This window comes from Bos mutus, chromosome X (assembly GCF_027580195.1).
Source record: "Bos mutus isolate GX-2022 chromosome X, NWIPB_WYAK_1.1, whole genome shotgun sequence".
NCBI classification, from domain to species: domain Eukaryota; kingdom Metazoa; phylum Chordata; class Mammalia; order Artiodactyla; family Bovidae; genus Bos; species Bos mutus.
Genome location: NC_091646.1, coordinates 372,616 through 387,026, shown reverse-complemented (window position 1 = coordinate 387,026; position 14,411 = coordinate 372,616). Strand labels below are relative to the sequence as shown.

General features: G+C 40.9%; 1 long non-coding RNA gene across 1 annotated transcript; it reads right to left on the bottom strand.

Moving 5' to 3' along the window:
* Positions 1 to 67: 67 nt before the first annotated feature.
* LOC138986321 (uncharacterized) lies at positions 68 to 13,214 on the bottom strand. The gene is made up of 3 exons (XR_011463148.1): positions 13,180 to 13,214; positions 422 to 526; positions 68 to 228 (listed from the first exon to the last, which is right to left on the bottom strand). It is a non-coding gene; the product is annotated as an uncharacterized lncRNA (long non-coding RNA).
* Between the last annotated feature and the right edge of the window lie 1,197 nt (positions 13,215 to 14,411).

Below are 14,411 nucleotides of genomic sequence, written 5' to 3'. Positions count from 1 at the left end.
CTCTAGGCGATCAATACTAGACTAATCTAATTGAAGAGATAACAGATTAAACACGTTTTACCTGTAATTTTAAAAAGGAGAGCAAATCAAGGGTTTTGATCAGCAGAGAAAGCATGCGTGCGTTAGCCGCTCAGCCGTGTCGACTCTGCGACCCCATGGACTGTAGCCCTCCGGGCTTCTCTTCCATGGAATTCTTCAAGCAAGAATACGGGAGTGGGTTGCCATTTTCTTCTCCAAGAGAAAGCATAGAAAAATACAAAACCTGAATAAGCTCTACCCAGGCGGTGGGGTAGGGTGCATTGATCTGTAAAACAAATACAGCAGTCTCTTCCAGGAGCAAATACTCTGCTGGGGAAATGGACGCTTGGAGCAATCACAGCAAATAGCATTATGTGTTTGAATTGTACAACTAACAACTCACCTTGCCTTGATTCTATGGTAGCAACAATCTTCTGATTATAATTTAGCTTCCCATGAAGCTCTGCCCAGAAGGAACTCTGTTTTCAAATCATATCCACATGAACAACTGTAAATTAATAAATTGTCATTCGGTTTATAGCTCAGTTTCTTGTAAATGACTTTAGCATTAATCTGCTTTCCCAGCATTAGTCGACTCTTTAACATTGAAAATATTGTTTAGGAACATGCAAAACTGAAGCCCAGACCCCAGCTGTGGTTAGTGCTATACTGCTAACACTTCTTACAAAGCAGGAGAATATTACTGGCAACTCTCACATCATCCTAGAAGCCTGCCATGGAACAGCTAATACATCATAACAGCCATAAACAGTTATTATTAAGCAGTTTGAGGTGGGGGAAAGCAGATGTTTTGCATCCAATCTAAACATGGTAACACCATAGTAATAACAATGTATTCCACTAGCAAATAAATTTTAACTTGATGAACTCCCAAACTAAAAACTTCCCAGGTGGTGTTAGTGGTAAAGAACCCACCTGCTAATGCAGATTAGACATAAGAGACACCAGTTCCAACCATGGGTTGGAAGATCGCCTGGAGGAGGGCATGGCAGACCACTCCAGTATACTTGCCTGGAGAATCCCATGGACAGAGAAGCCTGGCGGGCTACAGTCCATGGGGTCACACAGAGTCGGACAGGACTGAAGCGACTTAGTACACAGCACAAACTAGTAACACCTTGATGAAGTTCCTAATTTCTTGAACTTCTTAATTTCTTTTAATTTTACTTTTTGGCTGCTGCACAGCTGTTCCTGAACCATTGGTGGAACCCGGGCCCCCCGCCTTGGAAGTTCAGAGTCTTAACCACTGGATAGCCAGAAACTAATTTTAGACTTATTAAAAAGTATTATGCTGAGTATTTGCAGTGCTAGAAATAATAGCCAACGTTTAATTCTATAAAAATTATACGTACTCTAGGGGACTTCCCCTGGTTGTCCAGCTGTTAAGATTCAGCGTTTCCACTGCAGGGGGTTGCAGGTCTGATTTCTGGTTAGGGAACTAAGATCCTGCTTGCCTCCAGTCACAGCCAGAAAGTAAAAAAGGAAAAAGAAATTATACATACTCTAAATTATAACAAATCCCACATGCATGGAATAGACATATAGCTATATGTGCATACATATTTTAATCCACTTTCATATACTCTGATAATCACAGAGACCAAATCTGAAGTATTAATATAACAAACGCCAAGTTAGGTCATTAGTATTAATGAGGGAGGTATTTAGTTCTGTATGCGTGCATGAACACCTTTATTCATAACCCACCTACACAGATACATAAGCAGGGTCCACTTTTCACTGCAGTGTGTTTCTGGTTTTGCGTTGTTCAGAGGATCATTGTAAAGTGGCTTCTGTTTTTCCAAGACTACAATTGGGGGTTTACTCCTGACAGAACTCATCTTCAAAATAAATCACTGCTACAACAAACAGCGTGTCATAAAAGAAGAAATATCTCAAAATAAACCTCTTCAAAAACTGAAACAATGAACTTCATTTATTCACACAATAGTTGTAAAGGACCTTGATGTTTTAGACATATATGCTGTCTCTACTATATTTGATGCAGAAATGTTCTACGCAGTTTATTTTACAAGAGACCTCAATGTACATGCAGCACAGGACACAGAAAACCCAACTCTAGCATACATTTTACTAAAACAAGTAACCTAGCTATAATAAGCTTTAAACATTGCAGGATTGTATTTGTCGTCTTAGAATTTTGAAAGAATTTTGTAGGGGCATCTTGACATGAGGCTCAAAAATGCTGCCCAAGGAAGCTTACAGCGAGGCCTCCTTTTCTTCTTCAACTTCCTCAAGCAACAAGCAAGGCACCAAAACCCTTCAGTGAGTGCAAGTCGCTCAGTCGTGTCTGATTCTTTGCGACCCCATGATGGTCTATACAGTCCATGAAATTTTCCAGGCCAGAATACTGGAGTGGGTAGCCTATCCCTTCTCCAGGGGATCTTCCCAACCCAGGGTTCGAACCCAGGTCTCCCGCATTGCAGGTGGATTCTTTACCAGCCGGGTCACCAGGAAACCCTTTAGAGTGTCCAGTAAAAAATGGTTTCTTTAGGAGGTGGGCCATAGCTTTGAACACTGTGGGAGGTACTTTCAATGCAAGAAAGAATTGGACCACTGGATCTCTCATCTCAGAATCTGCAGCCTGTGTAGTCTTCCCTTAAGGTCACTTTTCCCACAAACTGCCCCTCAGCCATATACTTTAGAGCCCCCTGCAGCCTGGCTTTATATCCCCCACAAGATCAAGACATACCTAAGAATCACACCACTACCCCCACCTATCAATCACTCTGCAGACCACAAGTGAGAAAATACACTGGCCCAGCCACTGCCTGGATCTTTCCATACAGAACAATATAAGGAACACCAACAAAACAGCCTCTCCTACCTCCAGTCCCAAATACAGTTAAATCTGGGGAAAGCTGAGAGACCCCTGTTTATCAGAACTGTCAGAACTAATCATCTTGCCAAATTTATAGTAAGCCAAACCCACTGTGCCTCACTCAAATCCCTTATCTCTTTTGTCATTGTCCAAGGGGCTTCCCTGATAGCTCAGTTGGTAAAGAATCCGCCTGCACTGCAGGGAGATTCCAGTTTGATTCCTGGGTCGGGAAGATCTGCTGGAGAAGGGAAAGGCTACCCACTCCAGTAGTCTGGCCTGGAAAATGCCATGGACTGTATAGTCCATGGGTTTGCAAAGAGTTGGACACGACTGAGCAACTTTCACTTTCACTTTCAGTATGTAAGCACCCAGTTCAGTGTTTTTGCTATGTGATCTTGGGCAAGTGGCTGGAACCCTTGTGCCTTTCTTCTCAGCTACAAAATAAAGGCTCTACTTTCTGAGGCTGTTATGAGAATTAAATGAGAGAATCCATGCAAAGCGTTGTTAAATTATTTGTATTGTTGTTATTAAACTACTGTTGTTGTTATTCTGCTTCTCTAACTTCATTCCTACATTCCTCTGTGCTTCTCCTCCTGCCACCTGTGCTCTCATTTCTACCTTAACTTCCAGGTGCTTCCGAAGCCTCCCTGGAACACCATCCCAAGATTAACAAACTCTCCTACCCATCCTCCAACTCATCCCTGAGTGTCCACTGATACTCCTGGCTTTCCCCTGAGGTTGGAAATTCCCTTTCAGCCCTTTCCAGTGAAAGTGATTCTCATCAAGACACTGCATTTACTGGGGAGTCAGGAGGTGACCCGGCATCCTCTTCCAGCCACACTACAACTTCCAAACGATTCCTCCTTCACCCTCAGGTAAAACACACAACACAACCCTGATTCTTCTTCCTCTAAGCTTCAGACCATCTGGTTACGTCTCGACTTCCTCTGTGTTGTCCTCTACTCACGGTTCGTTGAAGGCTTCTCCTGTGCCTCAGCCGTAAAGAATCCGCCTGCAATGCAGGAGATGAAGGTCCAATCCCCGGGTCAGGAAGTTCCCCTGGAGGAGTGCATGGCAGCCCACTCCTGTATTTTTGGCTGGAGAATCCCCATGGACAGAGGAGCCTGGCAGGCTAGAGTCCATAGGATCGTAAAGAGTCAGACACGACTGAAGCAACTGAGCACACACACACTCATTCGTTCATTGAAGATCCTGGTTCATTTCATTTTCTACTACTCTTTGTCTCCTTCTCTTAATCTTCCCCAATTACACTGACCACCATGCTATTTTCCAACACACCACATCCTAGGGTTTTTGCACTGTTTGCTCACATGTTAGGTCTTCTCACTGGTTGGTCCTTCTACCTGGAAGCTGTCTGTGTCTGCATGCATGCTCTGTCATGTCTGACTCTATGCAACCCTATGAACTGTAGCCCACCCAGTTCCTCATTTCCTCCTCCAGGGGATTATCCCAACTCAGGGATCAAATTCACATCTCCTGTGCCTGCTGCATGGCAGGCGGAGTCTTTACTGCTGAGCCATCTGGTCTACCTGGAAAATTCTACCTCAGATCACCATATAATTCTCACCTCCTTCAGACCTTGGCTCAAATGTTACCTTCTCGGTAAAGTATTTCCCTAATCTTTCCATTTAAAAATGTCATCCACTCACCCCCCATTCCTTTCCTTAGTTCAATTTTTCTATAGCATGTCTCACTTTCTAACATACTATAAAATTTATTATATTATTATTTATTATGCTTCTCTGCTAAATTGTAAGCTCCACAAAGACAAGGATTTGTCTATTTTTTTGTTCACTTTTATATCCAAGTTCTTGGCACAAGGTAGACATTCAATAAATACTCATTGAATGAGCAAATGAAATACCACTCTGGCTACCACGAAATTTCACTGTTCCTCACTATGGCAACAATCTTTGATTAAGTTGCCTCTACTCACCATCTCTAATTCATCTCCTCCTATTTTTTCCTGAGCCTGCTCCAGTCAGGCTTTTGTCACCACTGTGCCACTGAAACACCTCTCATTGATCAAGGTTACCAGTGACCTCTATCTTGCCAAAACCACACATCATTCCCAGTTCTGATTTTGCCCAAACTCTCAGTAGTACTTGAGTTGACCATGATCTCCTTTTTGAAACAGTTTGGTACCTTAACTTCCTTAACACAACCCTCTCCTGATTCTATTTATCCCACAGTGGTTCAGTTCAGTCGCTCAGTCCTATCTGACTCTTTGCAACCCCAAGAACTGCAGCACACCAGGCCTCCCTGTCCATCACCAACTCCCGGAGTTCACTCAAACTCATCTCCATTGAGTTGGTGATGCCATCCAACCATCATCCACTGTAGTCCTCTTCTCCTCCTGCCCTCAATCTTTCCCAGCATCAGGGTCTTTTCCAATGAGTCAGCTCTTCGAATCAGGTAGCCAAAGTATTGGAGTTTCAGTTTCAGCATCAGTCCTTACAATGAACATTCAGGACTGATTTCCTTTAGAATGGACTGGTTGGATCTCCTTGCAGTCCAAGGGACTCTCAAGAGTCTTCCCCAACACCACAGTTCAAAAGCATCAATTCTTCGGTGCTCAGATTTCTTTATAGTCCAAATCTCACATCCATACATGACTACTGAAAAAACCATAGCCTTGACTAGATGAACCTTTGTTGGCAAAGGAATGTCTCTGCTTTTTAATATGCTGTCTAGGTTGGTCATAACTTTTCTTCCAAGGAGTAACCCTCGTTTTATTTCATGGCTGCAATCACCATCTGCAGTGATTTTGGAGCTCCAAAAAATAAAGTCTGTCACTATTTCCACTGTTTCTGTATCTATTTGCCATGAAATGATGGAACCGGATACCATTATCTTTGTTTTCTGAATGTTGAGCTTTAAGCCAACTTTTTCACTCTCCTCTTTCACTTTCATCAAGAGGTTCTTTAGTTCTTCTTCGCTTTCTGCCATAAGGGTGGTGTCATCTGCGTATCTGAAGTTATTGGTATTTCTCCCGGCAATCTTGATTCCAGCTTGTGCTTCTTCCAGCCTAGCATTTCTCATGATGTACTTTTCATATAAGTTAAATAAGCAGGGTGACAGTATACAGCCTTGAGGTATTCCTTTTCCTATTTGGAACCAGTCTGTTTTTCCATGTCCAGTTCTAACTGTTGCTTCCTGACCTGCATACAGATTTCTCAAGAGGCGGGTCAGGTGGTCTGGTATTCTCATCTCTTTCAGAATTTTACAGTTTATTGTGATCCACACAGTCAAAGGCTTTGGCATAGTCAATAAAGCAGAAGTAGATGTTTTTCTGGAACTCTCTTGCTTTTTTGATGATCCAGCGGATGTGGGCAATTTGGTCTCTGGTTCCTCTGCCTTTTCTAAAACCAGCTTGAACATCTGGAAGTACATGGTACACGTATTGTTGAAGCCTGGCTTGGAGAATTTTGAGCATTACTTTACTAGCGTGTGAGATGGATGCAGTTGTGCAGTAGTTTGAGCATTCTTTGGCATTGCCTTTTTAGGGACTGGAATGAAAACTGACCTTTTCCAGTCCTGTGGCCACTGCTGAGTTTTCCAAATTTGCTGCCATACTGAGTGCAGCACTTTCACAGCATCATCTTTCAGGATTTGAAATAGCTCAACTAGAATTTCATCACCTCCACTAGCTTTGTTTGTAGTGATGCTTCCTAAGGCCCATTTGACTTCACATTCCAGGATGTCTGGCTCTAGATGAGTGATCACACCATTGTGATTATCTGGGTAATGAAGATCTTTTTTGTACAGTTCTTCTGTGTATTCTTGCCACCTCTTCTTAATATCTTCTGCTTCTGTTAGGTCCATACTATTTCTGTCCTTTATTTTGCCCATCTTTTCATGAAACGTTTCCTTGGTATCTCTAATTTTCTTGAAGAGATCTCTAGTCTTTCCCATTCTATTGTTTTCCTCTATTTCTTTGCATTGATCACTGAGGAAGGCTTTCTTATCTCTCCTTGCTATTCTTTGGAACTCTGCATTCAAATGGGTAGATCATTTCCTTTTCTCCTTTGCTTTTCACTTCTCTTCTTTTCACGGCTATTTGTAAGGCCTCCCCAGACAGCCATCTTGCTTTTTTGCATTTCTTTTTCTTGGGGATGGTCTTGCTCTCTGTCTCCTGTACAATGTCATGAACCTCCGTCCATAGTTCATCAGGCACTCTTTCTATCAGATCTAGTCCCTTAAGTCTATTTCTCACTTCCACTGTATAATCATCAGGGATTTGATTTAGGTCATACCTGAATGGTCCAGTGGTTTTCCCTACCTTCTTCAATTTAAGTCTGAATTTGGCAATAAGGAGTTCATGATCTGAGCCACAGTCAGTGCCTGGTCTTGTTTTTGCTGATTGTATAGAGCTTCTCCATCTTTGGCTGCAAAGAATATAATCAATCTGATTTCAGTGTTGACCATCTGGTGATGTTCATGTGTGGAGTCTTGTGTTGTTGGAAGAGGGTGTTTGCTATGACCAGTGCGTTCTCTTGGCAAAACTCTTTTAGCCTTTGTCCTGCTTCATTCCGTATTCCAAGGCCAAATTTTCCTGTTACTCCAGGTGTTTCTTGACTTTCTACTTTTGCATTCCAGTCCCCTATAAGGAAAAGGACATCCTTTTGGTTGTTAATTCTCCTCCTCTATTCAGCATTTTCTTATTGGATTGCTCTAGGACTCAGTCTGTGACTCTCTTGTCCATGTTTTTTCCCTTGGTTACACTAAAAAGCCAGTTTCATACCTATAAATACCATCTGTATACCTTTTATGTCCAGTTTTAAATCTCCAATCTGGAAATCTCCTCTACACTTCAGACTATCCAAAGTTAATATCTCCACTTGAATAGCAGACGTTGGAAAACAATTCATATCCAAAATAGAATTCTTAATTTCAGCCCCTTCCCCAACATGCAGTCATCCTCATCTCAATAAATGGGAGTTCCATCCTCATATTTTCTTGTGTCAAATATCCATGAAGCCCTCTCTTTCTCACACATCCTTCACTTAGTCCATTACAAAATACTATCTCTATCAAATATTTTTACTTTCAAAACTTATCCAAAATCTGATCACTTCTCACATACCTCCAACAGTATGACTTTAGTCAAAATCACTATCGTCTGTCACCTTGACTATCATACTTGTCTCTTACTTGTTTTGCCTTTTTGCTTTCATTTCTTATGCCTGCCCCCTTACAATCTATTTTTTACACAGTAGGTAGGATGAACCTTTTAAAACATAAGTCAGATCCTCTGACTCTCTTGCTCAAAACCTTCAGCGGCTTCCCATCTCAGTTATAACAAGATCCAAGGTCCTCCTGCCCTGAAGGCCCTACACGGTTCAGCCCCCTCCACCCCTCCATCTACTATTACTCTCCCCTTCCCTCCCTCTGCTCCAGCCACACTGGCTTTTTTGCTACTTTACAAGTATGCCAAGTATGGTCCCTTGCTTCTCAGAGTCTTATTTTTTTTCCATTGGGCCTTGGATGAATAGAAATAAATTAATCAAATCTTTTATTGATGGCACAGTCTCTTATTTTTTAATATAAATTTATTTATTTTAACTGGAGGTTAATTACTTTACAATATTGTATTGGTTTTGTCATACATCAACATGAATCCACCACAGGTATACATGTGTTCCCCATCCTGAACCCCTCTCCCTCCACCCTCCCCGTACCATCCCTCTGGGTCGTCCCAGTGCACCAGCCCCAAGCATCCAGTATCGTGCATCGAACCTGGACTGGCAACTCGTTTCATATATGATATTATACATGTTTCAATGCCATTCTCCCAAATCTTCCCACTCTCTCCCTCTCCCACAGAGTCCAAAAGACTGTTCGATATTTCTGTGTCTCTTTTGCTGTCTCGCTTACATTCTCTTATTAATCCAAGCATATTCACTTTTAGTTAGTTGTTTTTAATAATGTAACAAGCATCCATGAACTTAATAACTAAATCTGACTATATGGCCCCCAATCTCATTCGTCTGCCTCCCCTCAGCACCTGGCAAAGGATCATCATCCTGAATCTTGTGTTCATCATTTTGTGGTGCTCTATTTAATACAGTTTTACTTTATACATACATGTTGTTGTTGTTTAGTCGCTAAGTTCTGTCTGACTCTTTGTGACCCCATGGACTGTAGCCTGCCAGGCTCCCCTGTCCATGGGATTCTCCAGACAAGAATACTGGAGTGTTACCATTCCCTTCTCCAGGAGATCTTCCCTACCCAGGGATCAAACCTGCATCTTCTGCATTGCAGGCGTATTCTTTACCACTGAGCCAGGGAAGCCCACCCATATATTCACAAACATACATGATATATATATAAAACATAAATATATGTTATATACATGTGTGTATGCATACATATGTGGATATGAGTCTTTCTTTCTTAAAGTATATATATATATTTTATATATATAAGTATATGTATTTATATTTTTATATTATATATTTATATATATAAGTGTATATATTTATATTTTATATTATATATATTTATATATATAAGTATATATTTTTATATTTTATATTATATATGTTTATATATATAAGTATATATATTTATATTTTTATATTATATATATTTATATATATATAAGTGTATATATATATATATATATATATATATATATATATATATATATAAAAAACTTTCTGGTGGCATGGTACAGCATGTGGAATCTTAGTTCCCCCACCAGGGATTGAACCTGAGCCCTCTGTGTTGGAAGTGCACAAACTTAACCATTGGACCTCCAGGGAAGCTCATCTTAAAGTATGTTATTTATTATAACTTATTTTAACTTTATAGAAAGGTTATTAGGTTGTAGCTGTATGTACTCTTTCAGAACCTAATTTTTCCTCCTTAATATTTACTTTTCTAAGATTCATCTGTGTATCTTTGCATATTACTATAGTTCATTCATTTTGATTGATGTATAATATTTCATTGTGTGAATAACACTTCAGGGTCTTGCCACTTTTCCCCTTTTCCTAGAACGACTTCTCTTAGATATCTACTTGTCTCTCTCCCTCCCTTCACTCATGCCATTATTCAAAGGCCACCTCATCCTGCTCCTGCTGCTGCTGCTAAGTCGCTTCAGTCGTGTCCGACTCTGTGTGACCCCATAGACAGCAGCCCGCCAGGCTCTGCTGTCCCTGGGATTCTCCAGGCAAGAACACTGGAGTGGGTTGCCATTTCCTTCTCCAATGCACGAGAGTGAAAAGTGAAAGTGAAGTCGCTCAGTTGTGTCTGACTCTTCGCGATCCCATGGACTGCAGCCCACCAGGCTCCTCCGTCCATGGGATTTTCCAAGCAAGGGTACTGCGGTGGGGTGCCGTTGCCTTCTCTGCACCTCATCCTAACACTATCTAAAAGAATGCCCCATTTTACACTCTCTCTTTTACTCTTCTTTACCTTTCCCCATAGTACTATCACCCCTTCCCTGAATATTCTTGCTTTGCCTATCCGTATCCACTTTCCCCCTTTCCACCCTGCTCTGTGCCCTGCAGTAGATTTTAATGATTAAACCATATCAATCCTTCATTTTAAATGTACCTCTCTTTTCTGCCAGTACCCTGACTGACAGGACTGCCTGATGTTACTTACCTATCTTTTTGTTGATTGTTTCCCCCACTAAATGGTAAATGCCAAGAATCCCTGCTATATTACCAAGGCCTAGATTGGTGCTGAACTCATAATCAGCGTGCAATAAATATTTAAGTGAATTGCTCATACACAGACTATCATATTTTAAATGCTTACACACAAAAATTGCCTGCATATATCCCTTACAAACAAATGCCAATATTTCTTTGAGCTATATACCTAGTAGAATAGTAAAGTTGAGGCCTAAGTGGATATTTAATTTAGTAGATAGCACCAAATTGTCTCCGTTCTCCAATAGAAGGAGCCAGGGCTCCATGGAAAAATGGCTGACTCTAAGACTGGGGCAGGGAAAATATAAAATGAGCCAAGAGCAGGAGCACCGTACTTTTTTTTATTATATAAAACTGAACAAGCAGATAAAAAAAAAAACCCTTTATAGATGTATGTCAAAGGGATACAGGAGCCAACTGAAAGAGCTTTCAATGGCCAAATTTGAAACAATTTGAGTAATAAAATTAAATATCATTGGATTATAATTCAAAGTATAGAATAAATATTAACAAATCCATACTGATATTAACAAATGATCGAATAAATAAATAAAAGGAGAGTAGATAAATCTCCTGTACAGAAGAATTCCAAATAATTTATGTAGATAGTTTCTCAAGCCAGGGGAGCATAACTGCCCACTCCTTAAGTGTAGGATGTGCATAATAACTTCCTTATAAACAGTGGAGTTTGTAAAAAGAGAAAAAGAGGAGTGTTGCAATAGAAAAACAAGCCAAACACTGCCTCAGCCAGGCACTCAAGGTTCACTCATCAATGATAAGTCAAGTTGAGAACATGTACCCTTGCTGTGATGTATAATTATGGAAAATGCATTAGACAAACACAAACTGAAGGATATTCTACAAAATATCTGACCAGACTCCTTAGAACTGTCAAGGTCGTCAAAAACAAGGAAGGTCTAAGAAATGGTCACAGCCAAGAACAGCCGTAAGTGATATGATCACTAAAGATAATGTGGATTTTGGGTGGGGTCCTGAAAGAGAAAAGGGGGCATTTTGGTAAAAACTAAGGAAAACTGAAAAAAAATATGGACATATAGTTAATAATAGTGTATCAATATTGGCTCATTATTGGATGGCATCACCGACTCAACGGACATGAGTTTGAGCAAACTCCAGGAGATGGTGAAGGACAGGGAGGCCTGGTGTGCTGCAGTCCATGGGGTCGCAAAGTGTCAGACACGATTGAGCAAGTGAACAACATGAGTTAACTAGTTGTGATAAATGTACCATAGTAATATTAAAAATAGAAAAAACTGGATACAGGGTATATATATGAGCTCTCTGTAATATTCTTATGTCTTTTCTGTCAATCTGAAACTATACTAAAAGAGCTTGTTAAATGTTTAGAAAATACCCTATCAGGATGGCTATAATTAAAAATACAAAAAAATATCATGTGTTGGCAAGGATATGGAGACACTGGCACCCTCACACATCACTGTGGGAAGACAAAATAGTACAACTTTGGAAAACAATTTAGCTGTTCCACGTAGTGTTAATTAGTTTAAAAGTGTTAGTCGCTCAGTCATGTCCAACTCTTTATGACCCCATGGACCGTAGCCTGCCAGGCTCCTCTGTCCATGGCATTCTCTAAGGAAGAACACTGGAGTGGGTTGCCATTCCCTTCTCCAGGGGAGCTTCCCCACCCAGGGATCAAACCTGGGTCTCCTGCACTTGAGGCAGATTCTTTATCATCTGAGCCACCATGGAAGCCCAATGTTAACTATGGAGTTACCAAATGGTCCAGCAATTCCACTCCTAGGCATCTACCCAAGAAATGAAAACATAGCCCCACACAAAAGCTTGTACATGAATGTTCATAGCAACATTATTCATAATAGTTAAAAAGTAGAAACAACCCAAATATCCTTCAGCTGGTGAAATAAACAAATCTGACTTACCCATACAACAGAATATGATTCAGCCATAAAAATGAAGAATTCTGAGACATGTTACTACATGGATGAGCTTTGAAAATATTAGGCTAAGTAAGAGAAGCCAATCACAAAAGCCACATATTATATAGCTCCATTATATGAAATGTCCAGAATAGACAAGTACATAGAGACAGAAAGTAGATCAGTGGTTGCCAGGGTACGGGGAAAGGTGGGAATAGGATGTGTCAGCTAATGCATACAGGAGTCTTTTTTTTTTCCTGCAGCAAAGAGCTCAGTTTTTTATTAAACATGTTACCAAAAAGGTTTAGTCAAAAAAGCCAAAGCCCGTGTCATCAAGAGACTCGTCAGATTCTTCTTTATTTGCTTCTACTTTTTTCTCCTCAGCTGGGGCAACAGTGGGGGAGGGGACAAGACCTCCTGCCACGGCAGATCCACCAGCCCCCACATTGCAGATGAGGCTTCAGATGTTGACATTGGCCAAAGCCTTTGCAAACAAGCCTGGGCAGAAAGGCTCAACATTTACACCGGCTGCTTTAATGAGGGCATCGATCTTATCCTCCGGGACTGTCACTTCACTGCTGAGCAGGATGAAGGCCAAGCAGATGCAGGTGAGCTCAGAGGCCATGCTGCAGGTGAATGCTAAGCAGGGGCTGCCTGAAATGGTTATAGTGGCTGGATGAAGTCAGGGCCTCACCTCAACACTGCCTTAGCTTCCTCAGAAGGACCGATCACTTTAGAGGCAGCTGAGGAAAGGGACAGGATGTCTTTATGGGGTGGTGACTGTGTTCTAAAATTAGAATGTGACAATGGTTGCACAACTCTGTAAATATACTAAAACCATTGAATTGTGCGCTTTAAAAGGGTGAATTTCATGGCCTATAAATTCTATCTGGAGAAAGCTGTTATCCAAGGGACTTGAACCAGAAAAGAATTCTAAAGTGTGTTAATTCAGGGGGCCCTTTTTCTGTTTTTAATTTCTAATGTTATTGTATTGTGATCAGAGAATGTCATTCCTATGATTTCTGAATTTTTGCAGACTAATAAATGAGTTATTTCTGAAAACGTTCTTATGGGTATTTGCAAAAATAAATGCATTTTATATTTGTACAAGGCAATCTCATATATTGTGGAAAATTCTGAAAGAGATGGGAATATCAGACCACCTGATCTGCCTCTTGAGAAATCTGTATGCAGGTCAGGAAGCAACAGTTAGAACTGGACATGGAACAACAGACTGTTTCCAAATAGGGAAAGGAGTACGTCAAGGCTGTATATTGTCACCCTGCTTATTTAACTTATATGCAGAGTACATCATGAGAAATGGTGGGCTGGATGAAGCACAGGCTGGAATCAAGATTGCCGGGAGAAATATCAATAACCTCAGATATGCAGATGACACCACCCTTATGGCAGAAAGTGAAGAAGAACTAAAAAGCCTCTTGATAAAAGTGAAAGAGGAGAGTGAAAAAGTTGGCATAAAGCTCAACATTCAGAAAACGAAGATCATGGCATCTGGTCCCATCACTTCATGGGAAATAGACGGGGAAACAGTGGAAACAGTGTCAGATTTTATTTTGGGGGGCTCCAAAATCACTGCAGATGGTGTTTGCAGCCATGAAATTAAAAGACGCTTACTCCTTGGAAGGAAAGTTATGACCAACCTAGACAGCATACTGAAAAGCAGAGACATTACTTTGCCAACAAAGGTCTATCTAGTCAAGGCTATGGTTTTTCCAGTGGTCACATATGGATGCGAGAGTTGGACTATAAAGAAAGCTGAGCACCGAAGAATTGGTGCTTTTGAACTGTGGTGTTGGGGAAGACTCTTGAGAGTCCCTTGGACTGCAAGGAGATCTAACCGGTCCATCCTAAAGGAAATCAGTCCTGAATATTCATTGGAAGGACTGATGTTGAAGCTGAAACTCC